Below are 25,463 nucleotides of genomic sequence, written 5' to 3'. Positions count from 1 at the left end.
ATGCCAAGTAGCTACACAGTGCCCAGGCATAAGATAGGCCTTTTGAAGACTCATTTATTTTCATTTTGTGTGTACAGGTCTTCCGCCTCCACACAGCACATGCACTTCATTCTTGCAGTGTCTACAGAGGCTAGGAGAGGGCACACACACCCCGGAACCAGAGTTACAGCCAGTTGTGAGTTGTCATGTGGGTGCTAGGAACCTAACCTGGGCCCTCTGCAAGAGCAAAAAGGTGATTTTAACTGATTCGCCATCTCCCCAGCCCCAACTTTAGTTTTGAGGCAGCTGAGAGAGACACAGAAAGCAAAACATGAGTGCGTGCCAGGCTTTCAGGCCAGGGAGCAGTTCCACAGCTGTCATCCAGGTGTACCAGGGCTGAGACGCGACCATCTGCCCAGGACAGGCATTTCAGATGGTGAGCTCCCGACTCTTCAGATTAGGGAAGTCTCTTGGAGCCAGGCGCTAAACAGAAGATCATGCCTGCCAATCAAATCTGCAAAGTCAAGTGCCTGGACTCGTTCTGCTGAGGGTGAACTGAGGGCTAGACCTCTCAAGGACTGACCTTGTAGAGTAAGAGGAAGATATCAGGAAGATCTAAAACCGTCCAAAACCACATGGAAAGGAGAACCCAGAAGTGGGAACATAGAATAGATACAACTCTATAAGTAAACTAAATAAAGGCAAGGGGCTGGGGAGCTGGGGAGGTGGGGAGGTGGGGAGGTGGGGAGTTGGGGAGGCAGGGAGGTGGGGAGCTGGGGAGGTGGGGAGGTGGGGAAGTGGGGAGGTGGGGAGGTGGGGAGGCGGGGAGCTGGGGAGTGGGGAGGCGGGGAGCTGGGGAGGTGGGGAAGTGGGGAGCTGGGGAGGTGGGGAACTGGGGAGGTGGGGAAGTGGGGAAGTGGGGAGCTGGGGAGGTGGGGAAGTGAGGAGGTGGGGAGCTGGGGAGCTGGGGAGCTGGGGAGGTGGCCTATGCCTTTTCCACACAGTATGAGGGAGCTGAGGTCAAATGCCCAGAACTAACATAAAGTGGGGTACACTAGCACATATCTGTAATCCTAGTGCTTACAGTGAAATTACAGACAGACATGGGAAAGTCCCGGAAGCTTGTGGGCCAGAGCACAAAAGGCGAAGATTGATACCCAAGATTTCCCTCTGATTTGCACATGACCTGTCTCATGTTCTATTCAGAAGACAAGCAAGATTTAGAATCAAAATGCGTAAACCTCATCAACTGTTTAAAATTGATCTAAAAGAAGCTGGACTCAGAGTGGTGCCAGTACCAGTGCCAGTGCCTCCTTCAATGAATAACTTCCTAAATCTTTTAAAAATAGTTTTATTAATTTTTTGAGAATTCCATACAATATATTTTGCTCATGTACACCCTCCCTTCCTCAGTCCCCCAAGATCCAGCCCCATTTCCTTTCATACCCAACCTTCTGTTCTTCCTCTGTTTGGAGGGGTTTTTTTTTGTTTGTTTTTTGTGTTTTTTTTTTTTAACCTACTAAGTCCAATTTGTGTTGCCCAAATACTCGTGGTAGTGGAGCCTACCATGAGTGTGGCCAACCCACCCGGGATTACACCTTTAAGAAAAATTGATTCTCCCTTCAGAGAAGCTATTGATGGCCCACAGAGACCCTTATCTTTTCAACACACAGAGAATGAGAGGCCTCACAGTGCTCAGCTCAAAATGGAACAGATTTATCATACCCTCCCCTGCAAAGTTCAGGGAACCTTCCAGAAAGGGAGGGCAGAGAGACTGTAAGTACCAGATGTGACGGATTACTACAAGGCAACAGTGTTCTCAGACCCAGCAAGGCCTGGCACATATGAACTCACCACAGCTCTGACAACTCGCGTGTAAGACCTGCCTAAACTCTAGGCAGACAGAACTCTCATCAAGGAGGGGGCAGTGAAGATGAAGTTCCAACCAAATTTCACTAAACCTTCATGCACTAAATCTCACCAGTCATGTTCATGGATGCCTGACCGCCCTTGATCCCGGATAGAGCCCTGTTCTCTAAGGCAAGCATTGTGGTGAGGTTCCTGGGTACCATTCATCTGAAGAAAGACATCTTCCTCCTCCTTGCCAGCCCAGGTCTCTGGCTTGAATGGACACCACAGAGCCTTTCTTCTTGCCTGGAAGACTCTAGGCCCTTTATCTTCTCTCTGTATCACAATCTAGATGGTTTTACAGTGTGCAGTTGGCTTAGAGTCCTCTGAAGGAAAGGAATAGCTGTGTCAACCCCATGGCCCTGGGGAAGGGCTTTAAGTGGCATTTGGTGACAGAAAGTGAGCTGCCATAACCCTATGCCAAAGAATTTGGTGACAAAGCCTCCTCAGACTTTATGTAGTTGCTGCGACACCCGCACACTCTTCTTTCTACTTTATGTAAATGGGGCATAAATCAAATATAAGCAGGCCGTCCATCAATGAGTTGGTCTAGCTACCAGATTTCCATTTTTCAAGACCATATTAGAATAAAGAACAGCTGAGGTCAGGAAAGGACCAGAAGGATGCTTTGTTGGCTCCCTAGTCATCTCTCCAGCTTGTGACTCTCTCCCCTATGGGTGCAGAGAGCCAGAAGGGTCCCGGGTGTTCTCCAGCCACGACAGCCACCTGTAGATGTGCAGGGGTGGTTGTCAAACATGCTTCAGCTCTGTCTTTTCATCTAGGTTTCCCATTGTCATGGTGCCTTCAATTATGCCCCCCGGGGGGGGGGTCTGTCTGCAAGAGGCACAGGAAGGTCCAGGGACCAGGCTGTTTCAGTCCATTCTGCAGTAAGCCCCACCAGAGGGACTCTAGCCAGCCTCTGCGCCACACACATGAACCCACTGGGGCCTTCGGCACTTGTCTGCTCTGAACGTTTGCTAATTCGGCACCCGCTTAGAGACGTCACCTGCTTCTCAACATCAGCTCAACAAAGGCTAAGAACTGAAGGAAGCTTAGTGGAAATGTAGCAACAAAACTTGGGGCATTTGCAGTAGAGTGTTACTAAAAGGACTGCTGAGATCAGTGGCGGGACAGGATTTACGTACATCAGGGTTGTGATGAATTAAGGTCACCCTGAAGGAGGTAGTCCATAAAGCACATTTGAAATCCAGTTTTTCTTATTAAGATACTCCATTGCTTAGGACCACTTTAGTTTCTTCTAAAACATTCTTATTAGTATTGTTTCCATCCTTAAAAATAATGTGTTTTTTAAAGTGTGTGGGGTGTGTGTGTGTGTGTGTGTGTGTGTGTGTGTGTGTGTCACTCATGGAAGCCAGAGGTGTTGGATTCCCTGGAACTAGAGTTACTAGTGGTGTGAGCCAACCCACATGCGAGCTGGAAACCGAATTCAGGTCCTCAGGAAGAGCAGTAGGTCACTCAGTCACTGAGCTGTATCTCCTACCTGCTTCTCTTTTTGACTTGATGATTACAAAATAACAAAATCTGAAATTCGGTGTCAGTTGAAGAGCACAGTGTGTGTGTGTGTGGATATGAGATAGGGAACTAGAAGAGAGGCCACAGGAGGGGAAGGAGGTGAAGAGGCTGATAGGGGAGCACAGTAGAAATCAGGAAGGAGACTTGGGGCGGGGTGTAAGGGACAAGGAATATATCTGAAAGATTTTCCCCTTCTGCAATTCTCTCTCTAACCACATCCCCCATTATAGCACACACTCTGTCTTCTGTCTATTTTTATCAAGACATCAAATACATAGTAGATTATACAGTTTACTATTGCAAAAAAATTACAAATTCCACAGAACAACAAAGAAGTAACATCTTTCAACTTTCTGTGTTAACCTCAAAGACCTTTATAAACAGCTTAATAAGTTCACATTGCCTGGGCTTTAAACTTGACAGCCAAAGCATAAAACGTCAGTTCAAAAAATTTGCAAATATTTAACATCTCAATCAATTGTATTATAATTGATCTTTTTCATTGAAGTTGTTGGCTCAAACTATTACATTCCATTTTCAACACTTTGGTTATTTAATCTTCTTTCCTTTTATCACTATGTTAAGAATTCTTAGAACAAAGCTATTTTGACCTAGCTTAATTTTTTATTTCTGTGAATAAATTCTGGATAGAAATTATTAATTTTTGATCAATATAATATGTACATACAAATATCAATAGATATACCAAGATTAGTTAGTTAGGCAGTTAGTAAATTCTGACAAAAGATTTTCAATAAATGCATCCTCTAAGGGTAGGTTCCTTGGCATCTTTAGCTAAATTTAATGTATTTTCTATCCTGTTGACTCTTGAGCTTGCAAGGGATTTTCTTTGTGTTGTTTAGTTGGTGTTTTCCCCAGAAGTCCCAACTGTTGCTGTCATTCTTGACCAGAGAAAAGGGTTATCTCATGGCTGCTTCCCATAAGCCCTGCCTGTTTCTTGCAAAACAGTGTAATGGCCAAGCGCCTAGCCACAGGCCCAGCTGTCATCGTCTTGGCCCTGACTCTGAGAAGAAAAGGATGGAAAACAAGATCCCTCGTTGATCGTCTGTGTTGTCTTCATTAGTGCCCTTCTTCGGTTTCAAAGTGAAGAAAGGCTGGGAAAAGCTCTCTGTCTTTTGTCTCGTCAATAACGTCATGTAACACTTACTCTTGTAGAGACGCCGAATTTCCATATTTACCCCAAAGTCATATATTCTCTAATTCGCTCTTTTGAATCTCTGTCTGCACGGTGTGTGTTTGTGTGTTCACGTGTGTCATTGCAGGTGGGCATGTGTCACCACATGGGCACTGTGGAAGTCAGAGAACGACCTCAGGTGCCTGCCCTCACCTTGCATCTTCTCTCTTGTTGGTCCTCGCTGGGTGCCACAAGGCAATCTGGTCCAAGAGCTTCTGGGGATTTTGACCGTGTTGGCCTCTTATCTCTCGGTAAGAGGGTTGGAATTACAGACAAGCACTCCTGTGCGTGGCTTCTCACACAGCTTCTGGAGATCCAAAAACAGGATCTCATACAAGCACAGCAGGTCCTTTACCCACCAGGCTCCACTCCATCAACAAATGTTCAATCCTGCCAACCATCACCAACCATCCCCCTCTGTGAAGCAGGAAAAAGCACAGACTCACTGAGGGAAAGGCACAAACGTAGAGATGAAAAGACCCTTCTGGAAACCAGCAGGAAGGTCTGTGCTCCCAGGTCTGGCATACACCAACGGTGACATATAATGCCAGCTGCACTGAACTGGACCCACAACAACTTGAAGCTCTCTACTCCAACAGGGTCTCCACACGGCCACACAAGCACAGTGTCTCAATCAGCAAGCAAGCCATTAGACCCCCCAACTTAAATGTGTCTAAGGAAGGACATTTCCACCAACCACCTCCTGCCTGCTCCTCCAAAGCCAGAGAGTATTTAAGAACAAAAGCCCTGAAACTAGATGATGCAGGGTTTCTGTTTGGTTGTTTTTTAATTGACATACGATCTACACACAGTAGATCACATAGAGATTTTGAACGTGCCAGTGAGCCTTGGCAGTTACAACAGCGGCTGAGTGATGTGGGGACCGTCCCCACCGGTCCAGAAAGCTCCCTTCTGCCGCTTTCTAGGCTCTGGCTTTGATGTGTTCATTCCAACCCATCCCGGGACCTCACATGAGTGGATTCACACCACAGGGTGCGTCCTCACTGCCTGGCTCCGGTGTTGCTTCATCAACCAGAAGCCCATTCTTTTTTCTTGCTGAGTAGCACTCCCTGGACCAGAAGACAGTCCCCCGCTTAGCCATTCCCCTCCATACTGTCATGACCTATAACCATTCCGTGTAAGTCATCATGTAAATATGCATGTTCACTTTCTTGAGTGGTTACTTAGAGTTTTGTATTGTTGGAGCACAGAGCAGACAAAAGTTCAACTCTGAGAATTTATTCACTAGGTCTCCAAAGGGATCGTGAAGCTGCACACACTTATTTAACTGGGTCACCATTCTGGTTGCTCCACACACTCACATTTGGCATGGATGAACTTTTATCTTGGTCATTTTCTCATGAGGGGGAACATAGCTAATTAGGACTGATTCCAAACAATGGTCACACTTTCTTTATTGCTCTCTGCCAGTATTATACAAATCCCATGAGGTTAGGCTTCGCGTCTTTCTTGGTCTCCAGTGCATCCCCAAGGCCCAGCAAGTGACATACCACAGGCACTACTGTTCCCTCACCATGCAGCTCTGAAATCACACCTCTTTCGTCTTGTGTTCACCCCAAGCTCTATGTAATACCAACATCTCCTTAACTGAAGACAGTGGTTTCTGCCAATGCCTTGTGCAGTGCCTGCTCCACTTTCCCCAAGCTGGTTTGCTATCTGCCTCCATTCAGTCTCCAAACACTTCCTTCCATCACCTGTCTCTACCCCAGACCAAGCCCTAAGTTGTTACTGTTTCTCTTACTCAAATGTTTACTCACTTTCCTGTTTACTTCTTGAGATAGAAGCCGTGCACTCCAGTTCGCCTGTGAGCTCACTGTGTAGTCTAGGGTGACCTTGAACCTCTGAGTCTCAAGATCACAGGCAGAACTGTAACACCTGCTTTCTATAGTGCTAAGGATGAAAGCCAGGACTTCAGGTGTTTTACACACTGAGCCAGGCCCCTGATCCTCCTTGCACAAATTTTACACTGTATTTGTAAAGCGGCAGCTTTGTCAAGTAATAGGCAGAGTTGAAACACATAGCTGTTTGGGTGATTTTGTTTTTTTTTTTTAAATACCAGCTGCTCACCACAGTCAACTATCCATCAACCAGAGGATCAGGTAGACTGTGCCGGACACAAACACTTTCACTTCCTATGACTTGCTCTCCTACGTCACCCTCCCTCTCATGAGGGTGTTTGAGTCCGACCCCCTCAGCCAAGTGACAGATGGAGAAATTGTTTGCAATAGCGATGAGAACATTTCACAGACTTCCTACAAATGGGGCTGAATTTTCATCTGCCAGCGAAGCAGGGATTAAAAAAAAAAACATGCGGGGGCCAGGGGAGGTGGGAGAGGCCTCAACAGGATATCCTGTGAGGCTCCTCAGAAACACGTGTGCTTTTTGTCAGCAGTCAGTGGGTAGATGATAAACCCCTCAGGGCAGGAGAGAACAGCCTGGAGCAAACACTTCCCTGGTCCCTCCAGCCTTCCGAAGCCGCACAGCAGAAGGGGACCTGGGTCAGGATCCAGGAAGTCTGTGTTCCAGACCTGGTTCTGGCCCTGACTCCTTAGGTCACTGCCTGTTGATGATGTCACTTTCCAGTGCCTTAGTCACCCATCTGTACAGTAGAAAGAATTAACCCTACCCCCACCGACTGGGTGTGAGTGCACGTGGGAAGGGCCTCATGCGGATAGGAGGAAGCACCGGCAGCAGTGTGTCAGACGGCTTGTCTTTTGTTCTTGTCCCTCACACACAACTTCATAGAGTAATTGCTACCGATGTTTATTAGACAATTACTATATGCCGGGTACAGGTCAAGTAGCTATGTGTGCACAAGGCGTGAATTACCTCCTTCAACACTAATCAAGCCCTGAGAGGGGATATTGGGAAGGGTCACCAGGAATATTCATAGGAGTAGATTACAGCAGCACATAGGCCAAAGACTCCCCGTGTCAGTAGTGCCTGGCATCTGACCAGCAGATGCTTTCAGAAACCAAGGCTCATGGAAGCCTGCGAAGACACAGCATTCCTCATAAGCAAATTAAGAAGAAAAATGAGGAAGATTTCCTGAGAGCTGTGCTGCCTTTCTCTCCTCTCCCTCACATCCACACACAATATATATCATAAACACACACAAACAAGAAGGCAAATGCAGGGACTGCTGGCTCTGGGACAGCCAGCCTTACATGTGTGCCATCTCACTAGTCTCTCATACCAGCCCTTGGATCCTTTGACCTCCAAGATGGCAAAGGCGAGACACAGAGAGGAACTTGTCCTAGAGGAGACGGAAGAGATGGGCGGACGAGGGGTGCTTTTTTTTTTTAAACTCTAGGAGCTGCTTTGCTATATACCCTGCTCCCCATGGCTTCTTAACCTGTCTTTTTTAAATTTATATTTTAAAATTTTGTTTCACATCCCAATTGTAGCCCTCCCTCCCTCCTTCTCCCTTTTCCCCTCCCCTAGTCCTCCGGGACAGGAAGCCCCCATTTTTTTTCTTTTTCTTTTCTTTTTTTTTTTTTTTTTTCATTTTATAATGTCTTTCAGTTTGAGGAAAAAGTAGTCTTCCCTAAATGTGCGCCCTGCCCCAAATAGGTTATAAAGTACTAACTAGTCCGTCCCCAAATCATGCACATAGAACAGGTTGTGTTTATATAGTTCTGCATATAGATGTTGCAACAATATTGTTGACACACACACACGCACACACACACACACACACACGAATTTGAGAGGAATTAAAGGGAGGGTAGAGGGGCAGTAAAACAGGAGTACATGGGAGGGGTTGGAGACCAGAAGGGAAGAGGTAAGCGCTTTAATTATATTTTAATTCCAAAAATGTATCTTAGTCATTATAACTAGCATATTGTTTAATGTAGCATCCCAAGAGGAAGCCGTTGGTAAAAAAAAAAAAAAAAAAAAAACCACACAATATTCCTAAGCTCAGAGGCGATGGTTTGGGGAATAGATGTGGGGAGATCTGCTTCCCATATGGTGACTCCGAGCCATATGACCTGCAGAAGCCACCTGGCTTTTCTGAGCCTCCCCCTTCTGACTTAGAAACAAAGTGAGGGTTGAGGCTGAGCTGTTAGGCGTCTCAGGAGCACCCCAAGCCTCTGAGAGGACAGCGGGAGGCTCAGTCTGTGAAGGGCTATTCTATTCGTGCGTGGTGTGCGCTCTGTCATTCTGGGGTCTAGGCTTCGGCCCGCACAGGAGGGGTTGCAGGTGGCCCTGGGTGGGGGGGTCTGTGCCCCCTCCGTGCTGCAGAACTCCTCTGAATCCCAAGCTCTTTCAGGGGCTCTCAGAAAACACAAGCTGGCTCCAAGGCGCCTGTCCCGGCCTCACTCTGTTTATCCCACCATCAGGAGGGTGTCATTTAGCCAGAACCATCACTCACAGTCACACCAAATGGCCCATGGAAGAAAAGTTGGTTATGCTCAAAGAACAGATGACAAGTGACAGGCCCTGCTCCTGATTTCCTGCAATAACAGAAGACACCAGCAACTGCCGTGTGGTCCCACAGCCGAACACGCTTTTCCTTCCAAGCCCTCGCTATCTGCTTTATCTGCCCTTCCCAGGGATGGCAGAACAGCCCCTTGTCCCCAGTGCAGCTGGCCACCCCTCCCCCAATATCATCTAGAAAGCCACACGTGGGCAGAACCCCAAATCTGAGTCCTAATGCTCAATTTCTTTTTTTTTTTTCCTTTTGTGAATAAGTTCTAATGCTCAATTTCTTTTTCTTTTGAGAATAAAAGTAACTCCATCAAACCCTTAAAAATATGTGTTTACGTGTTTGCAGCACACACGCCTGACATATGAATTGGTACATTATTTTAACTGGACTGATTCAGCCATTTCCCAATGTGCATAGATATCAAAACATTGCATTATGCATCATTAATACATACAGGGCATTATGTTATTTAAAAAAAATATTTTGTAAAAAACATGAAATCACTTTATCTTTCTGCATCTGGCATTCACACAGTGAGCAGAGCATAAAGGGAAAGAAAGGAGGAGAAAATAACCCAGATGCAGAAAGTCCTGGCCCCCAGTGCCAATGGACACAGCTAAAGACACCTTGCTAGGTAGGCCACATCTCCATTTGTTTATTTTGGCTAAGGAAAGGCACCATAAACCTTCTCTGGTGAACAACTGACTCTTGACCTGAGGCCTAGGGATCACCAGCAAAGAGCTGAGGAGCTGTGGGACTTCTCCCAGCTTTCTCTGGGGTGGCTGTTTAGCTGATTCTGTAGTGTAAACCAGTGTGTGCTCTGATTCTGTATCATAAACCAGTGTGTGCTCTGATTCTGTAGTGTAAACCAGTGTGTGCCCTGATTCTGTAGTGTAAATCAGTGTGTGCTCTGATTCTGTAGTGTAAACCAGTGTGTGCTCTGATTCTGTAGTGTAAACCAGTGTGTGCTCTGATTCTGTAGTGTAAACCAGTGTGTGCTCTGATTCTGTAGTGTAAACCAGTGTGTGCCCTGATTCTATAGTGTAAACCAGTCTGTGCTCTGATTCTATAGTGTAAACCAGTGTGCGCTCTGATTCTATAGTGTAAACCAGTGTGCGCTCTGATTCTGTAGTGTAAACCAATGTGTGTTCATTTCCTCACTGGTTTTTTAACCTTTACAAAAAAAACAGAACCCTGATAAACAGCTGAGAGGCACCCATTTTTGAAAATGCATAATTCAGCATGTTACTCTATGCAAGCCACTGTCCTGGGGGTTGATGAGATAAAGACAGCCCAGAGGAGCTTCCAGGGGGGAGTCCCATAAAGAAAGAGCTGCAAATCGGTTGTGCTTTGGGCTATGAGAAAGCCATGCAAGCAGAGCGGAGCAGTGGAGGCAGACATGCTGTGTCCTCAGAAGGAGCTTGCTTTCTTTACCAGCGGTTCTCAGCCAGTGCAAAGGCACCAATCCCCTCTTCCTGCTATTCATCCTCGGCAAGTACGCCCACCCAGAAGCCCTGAATCCCAAACCCCGAGAGTAGGCAAATGTGGACCTGCCAACCTCAGCTGAGTCCCTGAAGCATTTGTTATTTTTATGGGTCCCTGAATGCTTCCCTTGAATATTAATTGTCTTCAATTCTTTAAGTATATATTAGTTATTACATATTTTTGATTAATATTTGATGGCCGCTTAGGCTGCCAAGAGTGCTCATAAATTTTCCCAATGGAATCTGATGTTGGGTGAGTGTGGGAGACCCCTTATGTGGAGTGAAGACATTAATCATTTTAAGTCTCTGACTCCACACCTTAATGCCCAAAGATATATTGCTAAGAAGCCCATAACACGTCATTAAAAATGAATGTCTTGTGACAGTTTTCATGCTGGCAGAGTTCGGGGCGGGGGGGAGGAAGGCAGGGGAGTGAGGTGGGAATTCTGAAACTTCAGAATCCAAGGAGTTTACGGATGCCTCTTTGGACACGTTTATAATGGATTCCCTATTCTTCTAGAATCAGATACATGATTTTAGGGCCTGGATCAAAAAATAAAAATGAAGAAGTCTTCAAAAATTATGATAGATTTTGACATAACAACAGCAAAGTTTTCAGCCAAGCCTGGTACCTTCCAGAACACCAGGCCCTATATGGCAGCCTAAAGCCTGCTTGCCTCTCTCTGCCCTCTCCAGCACCTTTATCTCCTTCTATTTGAACCTTGACCTTTATCTTGACCTCTAGTTGAACCTCTACCTGTGTTTAAAAACAATAACAATCATTTATTGAGATGCTACGAGGGAATCCTCTAAGTTTAGTAACTCATGAGGTCAAGACTGGGTTCTGTTTGTCAACCTTCTAAGCACTGTTTATTACCCCCCATTCCGCAGATAGATGGTTAGATGGATGGATACATACACACATACATACACAGAAAATACATAGATAATAAATAGATTACTTATAAATAATAGATCATAGACAAATAATAGATGAGAGAGAGATGACTGGGATAAAAATGGATGATGGATGAATGATAGATCATAGACAGAAAGAGATATAGACAATAGAAGATTGTTAGAGAGGAGATAGATAGACAGACAGACAGACAGACACACAGACAGACACACAGGCAGCAGATGCATGTGTAAACATGAATGTCCACAGTGCTTCATGTCCATGCAGAAAGAACGTCAGTGAGTACCAAGCTCACAGGGATGAGGGCAGGTGTACGCAGAAGACCACTGCAGTAGTGTCGGATCAGTATGTTAACCTGGCCTGGTGCAGAAGAGAGTCGAAAACCACAGTGCAGAGCAGACGCCATGAGCAGCCTTCTTCTAGTCAAGGCAGACGAGAACTGGGCAGGTATTCACAAGAAAGATGGGACCCTGTGAGCACCAGATGCCCACTTGAATTAAAAAAAAAAAAAAAAAAGAAGAAGAAGAGACTCATTCTCCAACCCCAAGGCTGCTCCAGACCAGACATCTGGCTCAGTCTGGAGGGGTCTTGCTACCGGTCTTGGGGAGAGACTGTTTAGTGATGGCGTTGCCCATGGACAGATCTTTCACAGTTCAGTCCTGCTAGCTCCCGAGAAGACACTGCCTCGGGTCTCAGGCCCCTCTTCAGGGTCCACAAGATTTTCTGCCCACTGTAAAGTGCTTTGTTCTGCAGGAGGAACGGTTGGTTGCAGAGAGGCAGGGTGGCAGTTGGAGAAGACATCTTGTTGTATGGCCCAAAGGACCTTGGCCTTAAGACATTTACCCAAACTGAATATTTCACTTGCTGTGGAGTTGGTAGAAGGTGGACAATGGCAACCTTAAGGAAAAGTTAATAAAAAATCAGAACCCTGCATGTAAGGAGATAGATACTTAGGTAAAGTACAGCCTTGCAAGTGTGAGGAGCAAAATTTGATCTCTAAATCCACGTGCAGTACTGCGGGCTTGTGATCTCAGGGCTGGGGTGACAGAGATGGAGCTCACCAGCTAGCCAGCCTAGCCCACTTGGAAAGTTCCAAGGCAACGCAAAGCCCTGTATTTAAAAAAGTAAACTGTACCTAACAAGTGACCAGACTATTATATTATCTCTCCTGATCCTCACCATGAGACCGGATGCCCACCTCCCTGCATGAGAGCCCAGACATTTCAGAGGTCTGACTAGGCATGCTCACTGTCTCTCAGTCTCTGAGCTAGAAGCAGAGTTCAGACTGAGGCTGACAGCACCGCTGTCCCCTGGAATGGCTGAGCCCACATACTGCACACACACACACACACACACACACACACACACACACACACACACACACACACACACGACTCCAACGGGGCCACAAAAGGAACCTACCATGTCTGGGCCACTGTACCACTCCACCCCTGAGACGCCCTCAGCAGCATCCTTACCCTGTGTGTCCAGCTCTCCTGCACTGATGATGTGGCCCAGAGTTGCACCCAGCTTACAGTTAAAAGTTCTCTAGTGTCACTTTAGTACCCCTTACTGCGATCTATGGTTCTGTCCCCAGGATCCTCCTGGTCCTATCACAAATGTGAACCTAGGAGCAATGAAATGCAGTCTGGCAGGTAGCCTGGCAGGCCACAGCAGTGACATAGACGACCCTCCTCAGCCTGCACCTCCGTTCAAAAAGCCCTTTGTCCTTCTCACTCACCGCCCTTATCGGGGTCTGTGGGAATTGTTTAAAATACTCATTTTAAAACAGGAACTATCCCCCCCCAGGGGACAGTTGGCAGTGTCTAGAAGCAGTTTTGGTTGTCACCACTGCGGGGGTGCTACTGCATGTGCTCGGTAGAGGTCGGGCATCTGGCTATATGTCTACTGCATGCAGCACAGCCCCACAGCAAAGACACAGGCAGCTACAATGTCAACTGAGCCACAGTCAAGAAGCCCCAATGTAGACCAGGATGGGCTCACTTCTGTCACTCTCCCTGTGTCCTCTGCTGTCACATCTAGTTGATCAGAACATTTGTCCCCTCAATACATGGTTCTGAACCCAGAGCCCTGTCCACACAGGGCTCTGGGCAGCCTTTTCTGGGTAGCGGATGCTGAAATGTAAAATGAGCTTGACTGGCTGCTGTCACACTAGATGCTTTGGGCGCTGGTCGTGTTTAGCTACATAACAAACACTGCAAGCATTCAGAAGAGGAGATCGTGCCACCTGTGTGAAATCAGTCACTCTGACCTGAAGAAGGGAAGTGAGGGAGGAGATGAGAGAGAAAGAGAGAGGGAAGCGAAGAAAGTGAAATGGAAGAAGAAAGGCTGTGGCAAACATTTGCAAAAGGAAAAGAGGACTAGGAGCTAGAAAAATCAAGTTCACAGTAAGGGACCACAGGCTGGGGAGATGGCTCCGCCAGTAAAGTGCTCACCACGCAAACATGCATATCCATTGTTAACACACAAATCTTCGAAAGCCCAGGCGCAGCTGTGAGCTAACGTGTAATACCAGCCCCAAAGAAGGAGCAATGGGCACATCCCTCAAGCTCGCTGGCCAGCTAGTCTCGCTGGATAGGCAAGCTTCCGGTCAGTGAGAGATCCTGCCTCAAAGTGTAAAATAGTGATTAAGGAAGGTGATCAGCACTGACCTCTGACCTCACATGTACATGCATACTCACATGCCAACATGAATACCTTCATGCAGAGACCCTAAGTGCGCTAATATTGACTACCATACAGTAAGCAGAGTGACCCCTCCAGAGCTGTTCCATGCATTCTAAAGGCCTCTTCAGAGTCAAAGAAACCACCCCAGCTTCCCTGTGAGTAGAAGTGAAGCCTCTGAATGCCACCAGACATCTCCATCCAAGGGACATGGTCAAATATGGGGCACCAGAGTTTGTGTGAAAGTCAGATCTCCTTCTCCACTTAACGGTGGAGAATGTCCTGTCCATCGGCTAGTCTGGGTAGGGGTTCGAAGTTTACTGCCTATATTTTCCTTGACTGGTGTCATAGTTTGAGGAGGACCCTAAGGCCCAGACCGAAGGATAATAGGTCATCAAGAAGAGACTCGATACCCTATGAGCATATGCAGGGAGAGGAGGTCTCCCTCAGTCACAGACATAGGGGAGGGGAATGGGGGAAAGTGGGAGCGAGGGAGGAATGGGAGAATACAAGGGATGGGCTAACAACTGAGATGTAATTTGAAGAAATTAATAATAAAAAAAGGAAAAAAAAAAGAAGTGAAGCCTCTGCCATGGTGCCTAGTCATTTTGTCTGAACATTGCAGTTGACCCATCCTTCTCTGAGAATTTCCCAGTTTCTTCCCATTGCTACCCACACTAAATTCAGAGCTTTTCCTGCTAAAGGCAAGAACAAGTTATCACTTGGCCATCATCTTTCTCAAAGGCCACACAGAGCACCTTAGAGCTCCTTCCCTCATGTTGGTGGGACCACAGCCTCAGACGAGAGCATCTTACCCTAGTTAATGCTGCAGCAAATGGCCAACAACAGAGGCGTTTAGCTAAAGCAAAATGCCAAATAATGCCTCTTGCCGAAAGTGTGGATGGATAAACTCTGAGTGTTTTTTTATAGCTTAGGTCTTTGAAAAGATTTTGGCAGGCCCTTAGTATTTCAGGGTCTGTGCCATTGGAGTGACACAACCACATGTCTGTTTTGAATTTTTCCCTAAGAAATGTAAAAGTGTTAGAAAAATTCTCGAGTACTCAAAAGACATGCCTTGAAAAGCAGCAAACCTTCCTCTTGAGCTACCAAAGTGATCAATTTGCTAGAGAAAAACCCTCTTTGAAGACATATACACTTTGGCACCGTGCGCATTTTGGGAGGTTTTAGTTTTTTCCTCCTATAGCACTGCCAATCAGAAGCTCATGAACAGTCTGTATCTCAGATAGGGGCATGCACCTCCGGCAGCTGAGCCAATCCTGTCTAAAGTGCAGAGTGTTTTCTTCATGTGGCTTTCTGTGCACAGCTCCCACAGTAGCTGGACCTACAATCCTGTCCCACTGAAATTATTTTTTTTTCCCTTTAACACATTCTTATTCGCAGATTCCATCTGTTAAGTCTTTTCATTGGTGGCATATTTGTGACCCCATGCAAATTCCCACAAAAGAGCCTTCTCTGTCCATTGTAGAATGCAGTAGTGTCTACCTCTTCCATGCTAGAGAACTGTCTGGATAAGGTCCCAGGCCCTGGAGAGAGAAGATGGAGGAGGGAGGGGGAAGGGACTGTCCTCTCACTTAGCTTCCTTCTTGGTTTCTACAACCCCCTCTGCAGTACAGATGTACAGGAGCCACCAAGCAACATCCTGTGGTCACCTTCTGGCCATTCAGATGGGCTTTGCTAAAAATCCGGGGCCCAGGAACACTTGAACTCAGTGTTTGCAAAATCACAACACATTCTGAGAAAATTCCTTCGAAAAGGCCATAGAGCCATCCCACTCATCACCCCTGAACCTGTGAGCTCAGGGCAGCATGTCTTATGCCTCTTTAAGTTCCAGGCACCCAGGTTAACCTAGGCTATAAAGACGGTGTGTGTCCTACAGCCACCAAGCCAAGGCACCTTCCATCCTTCCTCCTGCCCGGAAGAGAGCAGTTCTCATAATTTTCACCCGGCTCAATGGCTCAGGGCTTGCTGACTGCTTGAGTTTTCAGATGATATATCAATGAGGCATTTAAACAGAGCAGTTCATACACAAAAATTCTGTCTGCTTTGTAAAAGATTATCCTTTTATAAACATGCTGCAGAAAACATAAAAGCAAACAGGGAAGAGCACACAGGACAGGAAAGATGTTAGCGGGGAGGATTAATGCTGAATGGGCTGAAGTGAATGGCCCTCACTAAAGCCAGATCCAGAGACTTTGGCTGCGCTGAGACATAAATAATGGGAATGACACATCATTTATTCGGGATAATGAGTTGATCCAAAGTGGAGGCCTAGGACGAGAGATTAAAGATTAAATATCCATCTCCTGATGAACATCAGTAGCCAACTTTAACCTTTTCCTTCCAAAAGTACAATTTTATTGAATAATTCAATGTGCTGCATTACTGTGCAATCCTTAAAATCAACAGAGAGTTTCACTTGAATCACCCTCTTAGCTGGTAGAAAATACTGTTTTCCCTTCAAAGCAGGAGGTGGAATCTTATTTGGAGGCTAAAGCCTCTAAAAACTGAAACTTAATAAAATGTGTTTTGCCCTCATTATACCGCAATTGAAAATTTGAGTGTTGCAATTTCTTCAGAATTGAAAGAGTCCTACTAGAAGAAGGCTCATTAAGACCTGGGAAGTAAACAGAAATTACAAGGTTTAGGGGGTAAACAATTCACAAGTCTGAGGAAGTTCCTAAAACTTACACAATTCACAAGCCTTGTCTACCCCACCACCATCAATGGTTATGACAACAGTAGCAACAGTTGGTGACCAGAGGTTCGTCTGTAGAGCTGCCTGCAAATTGTTCTGGGAGCTCCAGGTACTCTCTCCCACACTGGGGTGGGATTTCTGTGATGATGCTGCCTTTAAGTCTCCCATGATCCTGTAAATTACCTTAATAAGCTCACTGGTTCACTAAGCTAGATAGGGTGAAGCTGTTTCTTCGATCTCTCCCAGATTTCCATATCTGGGGCTGAATAGATGTTTGTGCATGTCTCCCCAAGAAAACACCTACTTCAAGGAGTTTCCTCTTGCAACGAAGTTTCTCAAAGGAAACAGAGAAGTAAGGCTGGCACGTCTAATAAGATAGACACACAGAGAAGCAGTGGGTTTTACCAGGTAAAATGAGATGAGCGGTGGGAATCCCGCCCACACTCTTCATGTCATCGGCCCCAAACCAGGGCAAACCCAGGCCAGTGTCATCACTAGTTGGAGCAAATCCAGGGAGGGGCCCTGGCACCTCTTGCTATAACCCTGCCTTCTTCCATCACACCTGCTACCTCTTTACCCATTGAGTTAGAAATAATGACCAGACTGGTCCCCAGAAGAGCCAGCACCCACATCCAGAAAGACTGAGACAGGAAACCGATAGCTCTGACTGAGTAAAGAGGGCTGAAAAGAGGAGAATGAGAAGAGATGGAGACCAGGGAGAAGGTAGAGAAAGATGTCAAAAGAGACACGTCTTCCAGATACACGCAGGGCCAGGTGCCAGCCCCACTGCCTAAGCAGCACATCAGCTCTCCCTGTGCGCTCAGTGGCTGGAAGGATTCACAGGCAGAAGGAATTTTATGGGCTGTTCGTTTCTTGGAACCAAGTGGCTGCTCACGCTCATAACCCCAAACCAGGACAGTGTTTTGATAGCTAAAGATTGAGTAGAAGCGCAAAGTCTAACCGAGGCATAAAAGACATACAGCAAACACTGAACTCCAGGCCATCAACCTGGCCCAAGACCATGGCAAGTGAGTCCCATGGCCACTCACCTACAGAGAACAAGGTCAGAATTGGTAGGCATCCCACACGATGCTGGTTTGGTGGTTTCAGTCTCTGTCCCAGGGAGCAAGCAGCTCCATGCCAAGCCAATGTGAATACACCATGGACAGACTGTGTCATCCTGTCCCCTGCCCTGTTCCACCCCCAACCACATCCTCCGCCCAGGGATGAGGAGCTGGGGACACTTTGTAAGCATTTGCGTGACAATACCCTGGCCTTTGCTGCCCCTTGGAGAAAGAGAAGAACACCTTGGGAGCAAGGTGTTCCAGACTTCTCAGCCACACCGCAGTGTTAGAATGAACGAAGAAGCCTGTCCTCTGTCTTGTCCCCTTAGTAAGTCAGCTAAAGTTGATCATCTTGCCAGAGGCAAAAAAATAATTGAGTCACTTCCTAGACAAGAGCAGCATTACTGGAAACAGCCACCTTCTTAGCAGATAAAAAAAATGTGATTAGTGTTTGACTTGCGTTTGCATTCAGATGGAAGAGTGGAGAGGAGAGCACAGTAATTGCAAGACATGCAACAGTCATTTGGGAAAGGAAGAGACCAGTGGACAGAAAGCATCAAAGTGGGGAGCCAGTGCGGAGCAGAGGCCAGCACTCACTCCAGCCTTTTCCATCATCTGAGTGAATATTAAGGACCCAAGAGCAAAATAGAGCCATTCATCTCTTTAACTAAAAGACTACACCCCAAAGGGGGACCCATAGATGTCATGGGTGTGTTTCTATGCCAATGAATCAGTGGTAATTAGTTAAAACCTTGCTATGGTCAGAGAAAACCTCAAAGAAAGAAAAGGAGACATGGGTCAGATAATTGGTATCAGTCCGTGTTTATCTGGTCACTGTGGTTGACCAGCTTATTCTCAGCATAATTATGCTATTATTGATTATCTTTATCCTAGGGACCCCAATATCCTTACCTACATGAATAACTACATCAAAAAGAGATAAACTTAGCTAAGCTACTGGTCCTCATGACCAACTATGCCACTGTAGAACAGGACTAGTGAATGATTTGACTCATGCCCATAGAACCAGTGGGAAATGTGAGAGGGCAAGACTGTGCAGAGGCTCCGTCATCTTGTTTTCTTGCTAGGGCCAATTCAGACATAACTAGAACTTGATTGCTTGGTGAAGACTACCATGGAAAATTATCCAACTCTATTCTAGAAACCCAAGATCAAGACGCCCCAGCCAACTCATCTCAGCTTCTGTGAAACGGCCTGCTTGTGCAAACCACCCCCTCCAACTAACTGCTTATCTTAGCTTCTGCTAAACCGCTTGCTTCCGCAAAACTTCCCCCTGAAGTTGCTGAGTGAAATACCAGGACCTGATTTTTGCCTTTAAAAATCCCTTACCCTAAACACTTGGTGCTATACTTGGTTCCCAAATACTGGAGTATTGTTCTGAGAAGCTGGACTAAAGACTTTCAACTGACTATATACTGCATCTGTGTGGGATTCTCTAGTGGGATCCCCATAACAATGTGACTTGGGTCAGGAATGACATCATAGAGTGAGACAGATACTATGACACAGACTTTTTATCTGTCTACAAAGAATTTCCAGTTAAACTCCCCCATCCCATTCTTTCCAGATGTTTCACCTGTTACCAGAACCTGTTACCAAACCTGGCCATGAAGTGTCTTCCTCAACAAACTGAGATAACTGTGTCTACATCTTCCCAGAGAGTGGATTGGTGGCCCTGGGTGCTGTAAGAAAGCAGGCTGAGCAGGTTGTGATGAGCACGCTAGTAAGCAGCATCACAACATGGCCTCTGCTTCAGCTCCTATCTTGAGTTCCTGCTCTGGCTTCCTTAACTGATGGAATGTAACCTGAGATTTACAAGCAAAAAACAGGCTCTTTCTGTTCCAAGTTGCTTTTAGCCATAATGTTCTATCTGTCACAGTAACACAAACACTAACACTAACCTCCAGCAGATATCCCTTATCCTCTTAGCCTAACCAGAGTCAGATCCTGATTGCTACATCTTCTTAGAATTTTCTTCTCAGCTTTCAGAGTTATTTTCACAGTTTGTAGTTGCCTGTTTATTTGTCTTATTACTTGGCCCCTCCCTCCCCACTAGGGCACAAACTCCTTGGGAACAGGTTCTCCGGACTTTGTTCATTACTCTCTTTTCAGCATGTAACACGGCATCAAATACATACTTAATGATTGTCAAAAAATCATTAAGGGGCCAGGGAGATGACTCAGTAAGCACGGGGACCTGTTGCCAAGCACGACAACTCAAATCCCACCATCAGGACCCACATAGTTGAAGGAGAGAGAAGTAGCACATCTGGGTTGACCTCCAAACTCCACATGCACACACAAATAGGCAAATCCTAAATTAGTAACTAAGAGGTCTTAAAGATGAAAACAAATCATTAAATAGAATCATGAACGAATGAATAAATTTTAGTTTACATGAGCCTAAATTCCACATAGTAGCCAGAGCTGCTAGGCCAGGATCTACCTCTGCCAGAGAAAATTACCAAGGAATGTTGGAGCCTGAGTAGAAAGGCCACAGTCTGGATATCTCCAGCCCCTGTGGAAGAACTGAACTAATGAAAGAGGTCGTGAGAGGTCATGAGAAAGGGGTCTGTACATGCACATTTGATTCCAGGGTTCAGTAGCTAACCTCGGAAGTAGACTCCATATTTGAGAGGTTGTGGAGATCCTGACACAGTGACAGGGTTGACTGGTATTGTCTGAGGAGCTGCACATGGAAACAGATTAAGGCAAATAGTTCCAGGAGCCACAGCAGAGCACAGCATCAGTACCAAACAATACTTAAAACAGAAAGTATAGCTATCTTCTTCAAGAAAGAAAATATTGTGGTTGAAATCTGTAAACCTCCACGTTTCTACTACCTGCTTGTCCTAACTTTGGACATCAGCTTTTGTAATATTCACATCTGCATTTATTATTTTTTATATCATAAGTAAATCTAGAAAAGAAACTATAGGAACTGAAGAGATGGCTCAGTGGTCAGAGTATCTGCTGCTTTTGCAGCTGCTTTGCATTTGTTTCCCAGCACCCAAGCGGGGCAGCTCAACCCTGCCTGTAGTTACAAGAGAGTCTGATGTTCTTGTCTGGCCTTTGTAGGCACCTTGTTCACACGTGCGTGCTCTCTCTCCTTCCACACACCCCCTCTCTCTCTTACACACACACATACACACACACACACACACACACACACACTTGTAAATAATTTTTTAAAAGAAAAGGATGTATTTTTTTTTTTGCACTGTTCCCTCTGGTCTACCTGCATCTGTTAGACTAACAAACCCTAACAAAAATGATTGGTGCTAAATGCTAAGGTCCAGGAAATGAGCTGATTGTCTCACAAGAGCCTCACAGCATATATTTCCACCACGAAAAAACTCATGTCATGAAAAAGTATGCAAATACACAAATTCCAAGATTCAGGATAATAGTCCAAAAGAGTGAAACTGAGACTGAGCTTCAGCCAAGCCAGTTGGACCATAAGGAACCATAGTGCTTCTAAGGCGGGGACTCCTGTGGCAGGGCTTTCAGTTACACTCCGTGGTTGCATGCAGCAAAGCCAGATATCTTTTCCAAGAAAAGGATGGGGCTTCGGCTACACCTCTTGTCTTCTTAGGCTTACTCTTCCAGGTTGACCTTACACATTTTAATGTACCCATTTTAATGTACACATTGATCAATAGTGTTGTTTCTGAGATAACGTTCCAGAGCAAACATTTAGCAGGTTAACTGTGACAAACCTAGGTGTTATTTTCTTAGGACTTAGCCTTCTTCAAGTTTGATGAGTTTCTTAAATCTGTAACTTGACATCTTTTATCAGTTTTTAGAAAGTATTCAACAATCATCATTTCAAATATTTCACTTTTGTTGTCTCTCCCATATACTGTGAATGTCTACCTACACATATGTTATTAGACCTATGCCCCCATATATTTCTTTCTTTCAGTTCAATTATTTTAATATCCCTTTTTAAATTTTACTTTTTACTTATGTGAGTGTGTGTGGGCCTGCTTGTCTGTATGTTCACTAAATGCATGCAGTGCCTGTAGAGGCCAGAAGAGGGAGTCAGAGTCTCTGGAACTAAAGGTACATGTAGTTGTGAGCCCCCATGTGGGTGCTGGGAACCAAACTCAGGTCCTTGGCAAGAACAGCAAGTGCTCTTAATTGCTGAGCCATCTCTCCAGCCCCCTTTAAAATGTCTATCTATAATTTTTTTGTTTTTGTTTCTTTCTTCATGGTTACTTGTGCAGAGGGGTGGTGATACGACGCTTGTAGAGGTCTGAGAACAACCTGTGAGGATCAGTTCTCCCTTTCTACCACGTGGGTCCTAGGGGTGAAGCACAGGTCACCAGGTTTGGTAGTAAGCATCTTTACTCATTGAGCCAGTTTTCCAGCCTCCCATTTTCCATTTCTTCCTGTGACTCAATATGGCAGTTTTCTTTGAGTCCAAGCTTTGAGTATATTCACATTGTCCACTGTTTAGCATTAGGTAGGAAGATGAACCATTGACCACCTCAAGCTAGTCCAAACTCAGGCAGACATGGTGGAGCTAACCTGCATTTTTTTTGTTAGATTCCATTTATTTCTCTTTTTAATTCTGAGTGATGGTTGCACGTTTGTTGCGGGAGCTTCTATCTGTAGGATTTCCAAGCACTTTGGGACTGTGAGCCATCTTGCTCTACTTTTTCAGCCTCAGCCTTCATTATGCCTCATTTCTCTGCAAAAGCTCTCTGAGGTGAGGGACAAGGCCTCTAGGCCTCATCTGGCCAACTTTCTCTGCAGGGTTCTCTTTGCCCAGCAGAGTCCTTCAGTCTGAGCCAAGTTTGACTGATCTATGTTTACAGTTGTACCCAGAAAAGATAATGACCAGTGGTCTTGGCTTATGTATGAAAAGGTTTCCCTCTGGAATTTTAACTTATCTAACACCTTTCTTTCTCTTTCAACATCTTTTGAAAACAAAATGTTTGCCCAGTGTAGTAAAATGTACTTCTGGTGTAACAGTGGTACGGATGTTGTGGGGGCAACCAATCCCTTCTGCTTGGCTTTAAAGCCCACTCCAGAGGAGGAAACACAGACCTAATATTCTGTAAATATGGCCAGGAGCTCATGACTGGGGGGCTCACAGGCCCCAGAGCTGAAACTATTACTACAATATTGCTAAATAGACACAGAACCGAACCGTCCTCTTAATTTGTATTTCCATACACAGATCGGCACAACTCCTGGGCCTCACCAGAAAAGTTTCTTTGTGAGCTGGAGGATGCTTAATGCAGAAATCCACAACTCGTCAAAGTTCTGTGTCAGGTATCTGTGGAGTGTTCAGCTACAAATGGGACATCTCTGTCACTCCCTCTCAAGAGGCTGAAGGTCCATCAGGCAAGAGGGGGATGGAAAGATAAGAGCCAGACGCTGGGAAAGGAGTGGAACAGGGTTGAAGCAGTGTCACCTGAACAGGACATGATCTCTGCACTCATGAACTTAGGGTAGCTGTGGTTGCCTGCACCAGATCCAGCCAGCCAACGCTGCAGCATGGAGTTGGGAGGGGCTCATGTCCTATCCCACCAGACATAGGGAGAGTCTGATAATTACTGTCTGCTAGTGGAGGGAAGGCCCATTTTCTTTAAAGATGTTGCCCTTGGTGGGTTGGCCAAGCTCTAGTGGATGGCCAAGTGCTCATCAATATATAGGAAGCACAAATGGAGTCAGTGATTTGTTAAAAACAAAAAGGGATATGAAATGGAAGGGGGCTAGACACATCAGAGATTGATCTGGGGGAGGGGGTGTTACGGGGAGGAATGGATGTGAATATAACAAAACACATTGTATTCATGTGTAAAGTTCTCAAAGAATCAATGAGGTGTATTTATAAGTAAAAACGTTAGGTGAACATGTTTATGCTTTATTCTAATGTTGCAGTTGGCGAAGCAGAAGCCAAGAGCCCGCTGCAACCTCATACTCAGAGGGAGAGTTCTCATTTTCTCAAATTAATTCCAAAAGTAATTTCTATGTAGAGCAGTCTAGACTTTACCAGTTCCCTCCACGTGGGTCTGAAATCGTTGGCACCATTTCCATTAAGTTGATTTTTTTTCACATAAATTTACAGAGAGATGTTATTTACTAATCAGCATTTTGACCACATGAAATCTGTCTTTCACAGCATCTACCACTGTGAGTTGTCATCGGCGACAACAGGAGTTTTCAGTGTGAACAAGCTTCTTTTTATCTATTCAAATTTTGTATGTCTAACCTTATCAAGATTGTATTTTTGCAACCAAGTTCTAAAGGTATTTTGTTTTACTAAGTACAACTTTAGATACTGTCAAGTTTGGTTCTGCATTGATAAATTTTAGCATGGCATTAGTCATTATAAACTCAGCAAAAGAGTCATGGAATGCTTTTCATGTTTAATCTCTAAAGCAAGCAAGCAAGCAAACAAACAAACAAAACCTATAAGATTGTCCTGAGATATTCCAGGATTCTTTGATGTCTATTGATCTATTCAGTAAGAACTGTGAATTGGCCTGTGATGGCTAAACTTGGCTGTCCACTTGACACTCCCAGGAGTTTGGAATCTCTCTTAAGGAATTGCCTCCAACAGATTGCCCTGCGGGCATGTCTGTAGGGCATGTTGTTGATATAGTTGAGTCCAGCCTACTGTGAGTGGTGCCATCCCTGGCAAGTTGGGCCTGGACTGCCTAAGACAGGTCTTACATGTGAACCTGAGAGCAGGGCAGGCAGTAGCATTCATCTGTGGTCGGCTTTGGTTCCTTCCTCCAGACTCCTGCCTTGACTGCACTTGAGGACCCACTGAAAACTGTAAGCCTTTCTTCCCCTTGTTGCTTTTTATCATGGCGCTTCCCCCAGCAACAGAACGCAAACTAACACAAATGTGAAGCAGCCGAGTCTCTCTAGCCAGCTTCTTCACATGCTCCTTCTGTGCAGCGATAGTGCCCAGTGCAGAGGGCAGAATGGTGAGACGGCAGTGGCAGCTTCTGGCAGGGTAGACATGTCATCATGACCAGAATGCAGAGGTTCTGAGAGCCTGATTGGTGGTGCAACCCGGAAGTTGGTGGAGTCTGTCTCCGTGGCTTTCTGTGTCACCACTATCTTACCTCTCCTGTCTAGAAGAGGCCTCCTCTTATTTGTCATGTCTGTTCTACTCATAACCCTGAAGTTCCCTGAACGTGGGCTGTCCTGGGCTCTCTCTGCACTGTCATCTTTCAGTCTCTGTTTCTGCCACCAATACCCTCATCTTCTTTTCAATATTAGATCTGGATTCAAATTTCTGAAGGAACTATGGCCAGCACACTTTAATTAGAAGCCCAAAGAGCGATGGCTGAGGAAGCCTTTTGCAGGGATCTATATACCCTTGAATTGCTCGATGTGTGGTCTACAAATCATATCTGAGGGTCATTTTCCAAAACTGTGGCTTGTGGTCTTTCCCGGGAGTACCCTTACTTTGCCACAAAACCATGTAGGAGGCTACCAGGACACCCTGTAGCCTCTCCCCACCCTGTGTCATAGAAG

The sequence above is a fragment of the Acomys russatus genome, chromosome 6 (assembly GCF_903995435.1).
Source record: "Acomys russatus chromosome 6, mAcoRus1.1, whole genome shotgun sequence".
Classification (NCBI taxonomy): Eukaryota; Metazoa; Chordata; class Mammalia; order Rodentia; family Muridae; genus Acomys; species Acomys russatus.
Note: the sequence above shows the minus strand (reverse complement) of the source record.